Source organism: Lathyrus oleraceus, chromosome 5, assembly GCF_024323335.1.
Source record: "Lathyrus oleraceus cultivar Zhongwan6 chromosome 5, CAAS_Psat_ZW6_1.0, whole genome shotgun sequence".
NCBI classification, from domain to species: domain Eukaryota; kingdom Viridiplantae; phylum Streptophyta; class Magnoliopsida; order Fabales; family Fabaceae; genus Lathyrus; species Lathyrus oleraceus.
The window spans coordinates 56,391,584-56,402,895 of NC_066583.1; the positions used below are offsets into that span (position 1 = coordinate 56,391,584).

At 36.4% G+C, this 11,312-nt stretch overlaps 1 non-coding gene across 1 annotated transcript; it reads left to right on the plus strand.

Annotated features, from left to right (window-relative positions):
* Positions 1-490: 490 nt before the first annotated feature.
* LOC127088449 (small nucleolar RNA R71) lies at positions 491-597 on the plus strand. Its single transcript, XR_007790284.1, has one exon. It is a non-coding gene; the product is annotated as a small nucleolar RNA R71 (small nucleolar RNA).
* Positions 598-11,312: the final 10,715 nt, after the last annotated feature.

Sequence of the window (11,312 nt, forward strand, 5' to 3'; positions counted from 1 at the left end):
TCCTGGTGCGTATAAAGCATTATTACTTTTATATGAAAAATTAGGATGGTTCTTCCAGTTTGAGTTATAGGTATGCGAGTAAGGATTTCCTTGAGCATAGTTCACTTGCTCTGCTTGGATTCCTGTTAGGAGTTGACAATCTATAGGAGTGTGACCTTGGATTCCACAGACTTCGCAATTTTGAGTTACGGCAACCACGGTGGCTGGAGGTGATACATTTAAACTTTCAATTTTCTGGGCAAGAGCATCCACTTTTGCATTAACATGATCAAGGCTACTTATCTCGTACATGCCAATTTTCGTTTGAGGTTTTTCTACCATTGTTCTGTCGCTTCCCCACTGATAGTGGTTTTGGGCCATGCTTTCGATAAGTTGATAAGCGTCAGTGTAAGGTTTATCCATAAGCGCACCACCTGCGGCGGCGTCTATCGTTAATCTTGTGTTGTATAAGAGACCATTATAGAAGGTATGAATTACTAACCATTCCTCTAAACCATGGTGTGGACAAAGTCTCATCATGTCTTTGTATCTTTCCCATGCTTCGAAAAGAGACTCGTTATCTTTCTGTTTAAATCCATTTATCTGGGCTCTCAACATAGCTGTTTTGCTTGGAGGAAAATATCGGGCAAGAAAGACTTTCTTCAACTCATTCCATGTGGTGACTGAGTTGGAAGGAAGAGACTGAAGCCATCTTCTAGCTTTATCCCTTAACGAGAAAGGAAAGAGACGAAGTCGAATTGCCTCTGAAGTGACACCATTAGCTTTAACAGTATCAGCGTATTGAATAAATACGGATAAATGAAGGTTTGGATCCTCGGTAGGATTTCCAGAGAATTGATTCTGTTGCACTGCTTGTAACAGTGAAGGTTTAAGTTCGAAGTTGTTTGCTTCGATTGCGGGTGGAGCAATACTCGAATGCGGCTCATCTTGCGATGGAGCGGCGTAATCTCGAAGGGCACGAGCTGGTTTTTCCATCTCGGGTATCGGCGAAGGAAGAAGATTTTTGAGATCAGGAATTTCGATTAGAGGAAGATTGTTTGCTGCACGATACTCTCGAATTCGTCGTAAGACTCGGAGATATCGTTCAACGTCGTTGATTCGTAAGTAGTACGGTTCGCCTTGTGAGCGAGTATGTGGCATACAAATCAACGAAAAACAAGGAAAAAAATAAAAATTGCCTTAGTCTCTACAGCGTAACAGAAGAGTTACGATATCGACTAAATAAAAGTCCCCGGCAACGGCGCCAAAAACTTGATCGCGACTTTATGAGTCTATTGGGGTATTAACTGCAAGTGCACAGTCTAATCGCGTAGTAATAAAAGATATCGATCCCACAGGGACTTAATGAATCGATATACCGTTTTTCTAGGGTTACTTCGTAAAGCTAAGGCGGATGATCCTTTGATGATTAGGGGGGAAAGTAAAACTAAAATAAGATCTAGATTAAATATCAAATAACGCGGATATCGGTATGTAGTTCGTCGTAATTAGGGAATCAAATCTTAGTTGGTTTCTTAGTTTTAAAATAAGTCCTTTCATTAGACACTATTGATTAAAAGCCTTTTCTCAAACTCTCGCTCTGTTGAATAGACTATGATTTTACCTTAACGTACGCTCACACTATTTAGTTAAGACTAAAATCACTTTTTGAAAACAATAGAATCTATAGAAACTCTTTTTATTAAAATACTAACCGTTTAAACACCCTCGTCTCAAACTCTCGCTCTGTTGACTTAGATTATATGATTAAACTTAAATGCTTAACTCTCGTCCTCACATTTAACCTTTAAAAATACTTTTTGAAAATGATTAGAATTTAATTAACTCTAAAAATTGTTTTCGCCCTGATTTAAAGTTAATGTCCAATTTACACTGTCCAGTTAAAAGCTCAAACCGTCGTTCTATTGATTTTAACTTCTTTACGTCTTTTACTCTCGTACAAAAACTTTGGTATTAACTCTGTAAATTGAGACCATAAAAAGAGTGACTATATTTTTAAATAAATTTAAACCGACTTAGTTTTGATTCCTTTATTCCGCTTACTTTACATACCGATATCTAAGTTTATTTAGCCGGACATGCTAAACAAGCCTAAACAATAATTATACTTAAATACAGCCATATCAGACAGACAGTATAGATAAACAGCAGTACAGAGCATATATAAATTAAAACAATAAATTGATGAACCTGTAAAATTAATAGAAATCTTGATTGTTCCTAGCTTCGATGCTTGAACACTCCACCACAAGCCGGTTGGATTTGTTCTTCACAATCTTCGATCAGACAGTAAAATAAAGGCGAAGGAATAAAATACTATGATCTAACGTAAGGTTAGATCCAGTAAAAGTTACACAATAGTTTCCGGTGTAGAAACTATTGTGAGAAAATTAATCGAATGCTTTGAAAATTGACTGGAAAAGAAAAGGAAATAAAAATTGCTAGGAAAGTATAGTGCTGGAAAATTAAAAAGCAGTAAAAATAATGCACGGTGCCGAAAACAGGAAAAAAATTGAGAGAGACTGCAGGGTTCCATAATTGGTCCTATTTATATCCATCCATCAAGTGACCGTTTCTTCCAAAGTCCTTCAGTAGGTTTTGTCACGCGTCAACTGGTCAAGCGAAGAAAAAGGTGAACGTGCTTCTGTTACGCGTCAAAGCCAAAAATATAGGAATGGGGTGTGACGCCCGTCACACCATGCGTTACGCTCGTAACACTTAGCAGGGGGGCGTGACGCTCGTCACACCTTGTGTGGCGATTGTCACAGCATCACAGCGCCTCTCCTTGTAGTTGTGGGCTGGGCTTTAGTGGATTGCTTTTTATCCTCTTTTTGCACCTCCTTTTCTTTCTTTTTCACGTATGCTTCAAATAATGTTACCTGAAATAAATAGAAGGAAAATACCAAGTAGTATCGAATGATATGAAATAAATCGAAATAAATAATAATATAATTTAATTAAATCGAGTCCAAAAATGTGATATTATTTCATGTTATCATAGTTGAGATCAGTCGGGCCGAGGGTTTGAAGAACTGAGGGTTATTCAACAAAGGGGCTGGAATCGGAGGTCTATCAACAACAATCGAAGGACTTGATTCACCTTGAATCAAGGAACAAGGAGTGGAAGCAACATTCAACGTCTTGAAAGTTCTGTTGTATATTTGCTTTGTAATCCTTGTATAAACGGTTAAATTCAACAGGTGATATCTATTAAATCATCTCAATTCTAGTTTTAGAATTGAGGGCAGACGTACCCCGAAGCGAGGACGACGGGGGAACTGCCTCATCAAATCTTTGTCTTCTCTATTTTTCAGCATAGTTGTGTTTAGCTTAAAAAATTAAGTGATTTTTGTATAAGCACTTTTATCAAACCTTGATATTAATTGAGTAAGAAGTTAAAACTCTGTTTTTGAATTCAAAGTACAATAAAATATTGTACTAGACTAATTGAAATCTCTTACTCAATATAAATATCACTTGGAGTGTTTTTGCACACCAAGTGTTTGATAATTTGCCTAAACCAAAATTATCTTAGTTGTGTATCTAGTTTGGTTTGCTCTTTGAATCATTGGAACTAGGAATCCTAGCTAGTGAAACAAATCTTTGATTGTGTGACGAGTGTAGTGATTCGTATTCCACATTGTCACTAATCCATAGGCTAGACGCATATCCGGTTTTCCAATAACGGTTCGTTTTAGACTATATTTTCCTCGGCCGCTTCCGCACTTAAAACAAATTTTCAAAACCAATTTTTAATTGGTAGCGCCGACTCAAATTTTAATTGGGATCTATTCAACCCCCCCTTCTAGATCCGTGCCATAGTCTAACAAAGTGGGTTAACCATAAAGGTGTGTCCTAAAAGGAAGTAAATGTATATAATGAAGGTCTCAATCTGAATTGTGGTGTCAAAACCAAAGAAGGAAAGGGGGTTACCTATAAAGGTGTGTCCCAAAAGGAAATTTCAATGGTGTTTAAACCAAAAGGAGTTGAAAAGAGGAGCCACATGGCTGGAGCAGACTTGACAGTTAACTGACTTGAATTGCACTAAAGTCTATGATCATAGGTGAATACTTTGAGCAACTGGGTCATTTGCCTTGTACCCAAGATATTCAAAATGAGGATAGGAATTCTCTCTCTCATTCCTTCTCTATTACTCAAGGCTCATGGCATGAAATCATTGTCAATGTCTGACAAGTTATTGAAACAGGTTCTCATAAATGCTATGTGGGGATGAGGCAGATGATTGATGCCTTGAATGGTTCTTGAGGTCTTATACTTGTTGAGAGGATGAAGCTCCAAAGTAGCATACACAAGTCTCATCAAGTGATCAATAGGCTTATGGTCACTTGACAAAGACAAAGGGAAAGTGTGAAAAGTCAAAGGATCTAGTTGATCAAATGGAATTTGATCAAGTTAAATCAGAGGGGAATGAGATGAATAGAACATATAATGAATGATTATACAAAGAATAGCCTAGGATCTAATTGTAAGGTATTCCAAGAGAAAGTCATGTGGGTGCAAATGTACTAAGCCTAGGTCTCATTGTTAGGTAGCCCAAGAGAAAGTCACGTGTGTGCAAGTGTACTAACCTAAACAGATGAATGTTATAAGCAAATGCATAAGGAAAATGAACCATAAATAAGATGACAAAGCCATAAGTTCAACATTTTAACAGTAGGTCAAAATGGTCAAGGTCACCGAGTTCCAAATCACTCCAGATCAAGCAAAGGTCCAAGGTCCTAAGTCTAAAGTCCAAATTCCAAAGTTCAAAGTGTGGGCATCATCACTCCAAGTCAAGCTTAGATCTTAAGGATCAAGTCAATTCATTTTATCATGTTTTGATTAATTGAGATTGTCCAGCAGATCAAACATAATATAAGAAGCAACAAATGAATAAGACAATATGAATAATGTATGAATTGAGATGATGAGTAATGAGACATTAAAGTAAATTGCATAAAGTAAAGGCATAAAATTAAATGACTTGAATTAAATGACAAGAAGTAAATGATAATAAAGTAAAGTCAATGATTAATGATGAGAGTTATTGATTAATTGATTGTGTCGGGACAATTTAATGTTATGTTAAGCAATCGTAAGTAGGCTTACGTAGAAGCCATGCCTATCTGAGGCCGGAAAATAACAATTTATACGTCAGACATGTTAGAGAATTAACACAAGTTAATATCCTAAAACATGTAACACAATGATCAAAATAAAAGAAGACGAAGATGAAGAACAAAGAGCAAAGTGAAAGCAAACTCAAGTGTTTGACTTAGGATCCACTATCAATCAAATTAAGGGACCCAAACATATGGCTCAATAAGGGATAACATATCATTGCTTCAAAGTGTAAAAAATGATCAAATGATCATTTATCAACATGTTTGAATCAAAGAAGATTGAATCAACCTCAAGTCCATCTATGGACGACTTGAAATGTAGAAGCATTGATTAACCAAGTCAACAACTCAAGTCAAAACATCAAGTTCATTAAAAATCCAACAAAAATGGTATTTTAAAAATGACTAAAAAAGGAAATTAAATAGAAAATCCTAACTATGATCAAGATAATTCAAAAATGGTTGCAAAAATTACACAAAATCCTAAATATTACACATGAATATATTACAAAGGCTGGATGCAAAAAGGTTTTAAAATGATTAAAAAATAAATTTCAAAATGAAATTAAAAAGAAAATGAAATAAAAATAACAATAAATGTAAAAGTGATTTAAAAAATAAAGAGAAAAGTGTATGTAATGCAAAATATTTTTAAAGACTTTGTGTAAATAATTTGAATAAAAAAGAATTAAAAATGAATGAGAAATTAAATGGGAAATAAATGAAATAAAATGAAATGAAATTAGGGCGCCAACGGCTACTAGGATTTGAAAAAGAGTGCAGTCAGGCTTTGATTGGATAGAATTCAAAGTTTCCACCAAAACACGCGCAACCTGACTTCATCTTCAACCTTGGATTCAAATTTGCATATCCATGAACTCGTGTTTTTAGAAACACTCAAACATGGAGTTAGCTTCACAACACATTATCGTTCATGTCTCCCTGTATCAGAATCATTGATTGGCTCTGAGCAGAGATAATTTTGCTCAAGAACATGAAGAACCTTAAGTGTTCAAAGTAAAATTAAATGACTAATACAAAAGATAAATTAATGGTAGGAGAGGGATTTTGATCAGTGGAACAACATGAAGAGAGTGGTAACTTGTTTGTTCAAGAATTTAACTCGTATCTACTTTTCCAGTTGAAGCTTTGAAGGTCAACAATGGTAGAAATGGGGAGCACGATACAAGAGGTTTCAAGGAAAAGTGATGATGTAGTTAGCTTCAGAGGATACCGATGAAGCTTTCTTGGCAAATATTTGAGGTTAAAAGAGTTTGAATCGAATGAACCACACACTGGTTTTTGAGTGATACCAAGTTTCAGTGAGGCGGAGATTTTCTGGATTTTTAAGCTTGCTAATGAAGGAAAACCATTCCTCTATTTATAGGAAATGAAATGGGAAGCTCACATATGCTAAATAGATTTGAATTATATGAATTAGGGTTGAAAAATTGTCAAATGGTGCTCGTGTGAAATGAAGCATGGAATGCGTGATTTGATTATGAAACCTGGTCGTTTTCAGCTTGTTTGCATGTGTTTTGGTGTGACAAGTGAGTTTCACATGTGCAAGTGGACCCAAGATGCAAAATGACTTATAATTGCAAATTTTGGGAATCAAGCAAAATAGAGATCAACATGCCATGTTTGAAGCTAGGCCAAATGGAATACACTCGTGCGTTTTGTGATTTTCTTTGTGCCTTTTGTTCATTTCATTGCCATGAATTCAATGCAAAAATAATCAACTTTTTGGTCAAGCAGTCTTATCACATTTTGGGCATCTTGGGTTCCCATGTTTATTACACCATAACTTTTGACTCCCTCGTGTATTTTAAGCCATACTTTGTCCAAAGGAACTTTGTTATAAGCTTAACAAAATGAAAAGGGAATGGGATCAAAAGGATACTTGAGCTGAAAATGGCATGGCTGCCAAGTGGGGGTCATGACAAGGTTTTGGCCCATTTTGGCAACTTAGCCCCTTCCAAATTTGAGGTCCTTATGGGTTGAATTGATGCTTGAGTATTAAAGCAAAGTTGTATGGGAACTCAATAGCAACATTTGGCTCAAATAAGCTTGTCAATTAATTTAGAATTGGATAAGTTATGGGCTTTATACCAAATGTAAGCCATACTTGTAAATTAGGTCAACCAAACTTGTGTCATCCTGTGCAAACTTGAAGTTTCCTTGCATCCCAAGCCAAAATTATGATGGATTAGACATCCCTTGAAGAAAACTTGATTAAGGATTGAATGATCTTGAGGATGGCTTGATGATTGGATGAAATGGCATGGAAATAAACACATGAACCACCCTTGAATAAATGGACTAATACTTGCATCTCCCTTGACCAAAGTGACCTTTATTTTGTCTTGAATTGAGGCATGATCAACTACATGAACAAAGAAACAAACAAGTACCATCTCTTATGATGCTTTGATTAGATGACAAGTGAAAACCCTAATGTTAAGATTAAACAAAGAATGTGGTCATGCTTGTGAGTCAATGACCAAATGCAATGGTCATGCTGATGCATGATATGATGTTATGCATGCAAATGAAACAAAGAAAAATGGAGGAAAATAGAGGATAAATTTTGGGGTATGACAACTGCCCCTATTTAATCATCTTAAACCTGAAGGTGCAAATTGTGTTAGTTTTTCGGGTGTTCAAGGTAGAAGAGGATTAAATACATAAATATCCACACAAAAATTCCATAGAAAAGGAGTTGCATTCTAAGGAGAAGCAAGTAAACTTACCTGTTTGATCTGCTGGGGGTTGACTGAAATATTCCGCTGGGGAGATAGATCAACTGCACAGAGAAATGCTTGATATGCATGATATATGCAATGTATGATTATTTATTCATGATGTGTATGCAATGTGAATTATTGGGTAGCAAGTTGAGACTTTTTTTATGATAGGTAGACTTTAACTCGTCGTTATCCACACTAGAGAACCTACAACAAAAAACTCCTTATTGATACTATTGCTGGGAAAATTCCAACTGGTTGAGGACTTCTATCTGACTCTGCTTGGGGGAAACGAACTATTGATCTAACCGAGCAGTTATGCGTTCGTGCAATAAGTGCTTACTGTAGGCTACCGATCGTCCACGGGGAAACTTTCAATGATCAAAACAATACATAGAGTGTTTCCCTTTATTTTGGATTTTATTATTCTCAAAGTTTTATAATATTATGTAATCAAGATTGGCAGTTATTTTGCAAACAAAATGCAGAAAAATGAAAAGAAGTAACTGAATAACGACTGAATTTCATTTATTGGAAATTTTTGTACATATGAGGTGTGTACAAGGATGTAAAAATCCTTAAAGCGGAGTTTGTAAAAATTAAGAAACAAAGCAAATGGCAAAGGAAAACTTGTTTGACTTTCCAATGATTACAACATTAGATGTTATTCACTATAGCACTGGGTTCCAACATTTTGCTTCGGTCGACGATGATTGGATTAATCTGATAGTATTTGAGGTCAAGCTGATGGTGATATAGGCTCAAAGAATACAGTCAAATGCATTTATCTCTAACTTTTTTGTGGAATTTTTATTCTTTTATCCACCAGGATACACATTTTTTCCTAAGTTGCCTTTTTGGGATTTTAACTTAGCGCGTTTATATATTTTTTATTTTGTTTTTATCCCTAACTTTTGCATGGACATTTTTTCTTGGTCCATCGGGATAGCCATTTTTTGCCTAGATTGGTTCATACATATGCCAATCTAACGGCCTTTGTATTCATCATTTTTTTTCTAGGCATAATATTTTTTGAATGCATCTGAATTCACCGGCATCGGAAAGTCATCCCCATCTATTATGGTGAGAATGATATCCCCTCTTGAGAAGGCCTTTTTTACAATGAAGGGTCATTCATAGTTGGGAGTCCACTTGCCTCAAGGATCAGAGTGAATTGGAGAGTATCTCTTCAGCACGAGTTCAACTTCTTGGTACACACGAGGATAAACCTTCTTATCAAAAGCTCTTTTGAGGCTTCTTTGGTACATGTGACCATGGAAGACGACCGCTAAACGCTTCTCTTCAATGAGATTCAGTTGATCATATCTGGATTGCACCCATTCCGCTTCATCAAGATCTCCTTCCATGGTGACTCTTAGAGAGGGAATTTCAACTTCAATAGGCAAAACAACCTTCATTCCGTATACAAGCGAATAAGGAATTGCCCAAGTAGAAGTGCACACTGAAGTTTATAGCCATGCAAAGAAAAAGTAAGCATCCCATGTCAGTCCTTATACGTCTTGACCATCTTCTGGACAATTCTCTTAATGTTCTTATTAGCTGCTTCGACGACGTCATTCATCTTGGACCGGTATGGTTAAGAGTTGCGATGCTCGATCTTGAATTCTTGGCACAACTCACTCATCATATTGTTGTTGAGGTTACTGGCATTGTTAGTAATAATATTGCTAGGAACATCGTAGCGACATATTATTTCTTTCTTTATGAACCATATAACCACCTGTCTTGTAACATTCGTATAGGAAGCAGCTTCAACCCACTTTGTGAAGTAGTCAATGGCAACTAGGATAAAATGATGATTGTTAGAAGCTTTCGATTAGATCATACCAATCATATCAATACCCCACACGGAGAAGGGCCAAGGAGAAGTCAATACACTCAATGGAGTCGGAGGAACGTAGATCTTGTCACTAATATATCACATTTCTGACATCTCTTGACAAAGTTGTAACAGTCAACCTCCATGGTTGTCCAATAATAACTAGCCCGAAGGATCTTTTTTACCATGGCGGGCCCCTTATCATGTACACATTCACAACCCTCGTGGATGGACCTTATGATCGTGCTTGCTTCGTTTCTATCCACGCATATGAGTAACAGAGAATCATAATTCCTCTTGTACAGCACATCCCCATTCAGGAAAAACTTAGTAGAAAATGTTCTCAAAGATTTCTTATTAGTGATTGATGCTTTCTCGAGATACTCTTATTTTTCCAGATATCTATAGATGTCATAGAACCAAGGCTTATCATCAAATTCAGCCTCCATTTCTAGACAGTGTACTGGTTCATCCAAGTGGTAAATGCGGATGGCAGGTGCTTCATTCTTCCACTTGACTTTAAACATGGATGCCAGAGTAGCTAGAGTATCAGCTAATTGATTCTCTTCCCTTGGGATATAATGAAAAATGATTTCATCAAAATAGGGAATCAGTTTCACCATGTGTTCTCTGTATGAAATTAACTTTTTATCCTGAGTTTCCCAGTCTCCTCTAACTTGACTAATCACTAAAGCAGAGTCCCCATACACCTTAAGAATCTTGATTCTCAAGTCAATAGATGCTTCAATATCATATATACATGCCTCATATTCTGCCATGTTGTCGCTGTAGTCAAAGCATAATCTAACAGTGAACGGAATGTGAAAACCAATGGAGATGTGATAATTGCTCTTATCACATGACCTTTTGCAGTAGAGGCACCGTCGAACACAAGCATCCACCGCGATCCTGGTTCGGGTCCTTCGTTAGGGAATAGGATATTGTAATCTCGAATGAACAAGATGTCCTCATCAGGAAAGTCAAAGTTCATTGATTGATAACCCTCCATGGGTTGATGTGCAAGGTAGTCAGACAAAACTCTCTCCTTGATAGGTTTATGTGTTACATATTGGATGTCGTATTCGGTTCACAGCATTTTCCACTAGGCAATCCTTCCATTGACAACGGGTTTTCTCAAAATGTACTTCATTGGCCATTTTGGATATCAACAGAGTTGTATGGCAAATCATATACTCTCTTAGGCATCGAGCTTCCCAAGCTAAAGCACAAAAAGTTTTCTCCAAAGGTGAGTATTTGGTCTCACACTCGGTGAACTTCTTGCTTAAATAATATATTTCATACTCTTTTCGGCCTGTGTCATCATGCTGACCCAATACACATCCCATTGATTCATCTAATACGGTAAGATACATGATTAGTGGCCTACCAGGAACAAGTGGTTTCAAGATCGGTGGTTCTTGCAAGTACTATTTTATTTTTTCAAATGCCTCTTTAAAATCATCAATCCACACAATTTTTTTATTCTTTCTTAACAATTTGAAAATCGGTTCACATGTAGGCGTCAAGTGAGAGATGAACCTTGAAATGTAATTAAGTCGTCCAAGGAAGCCTTAAACTTATTTTTATGTTTTGGGAGCTGGC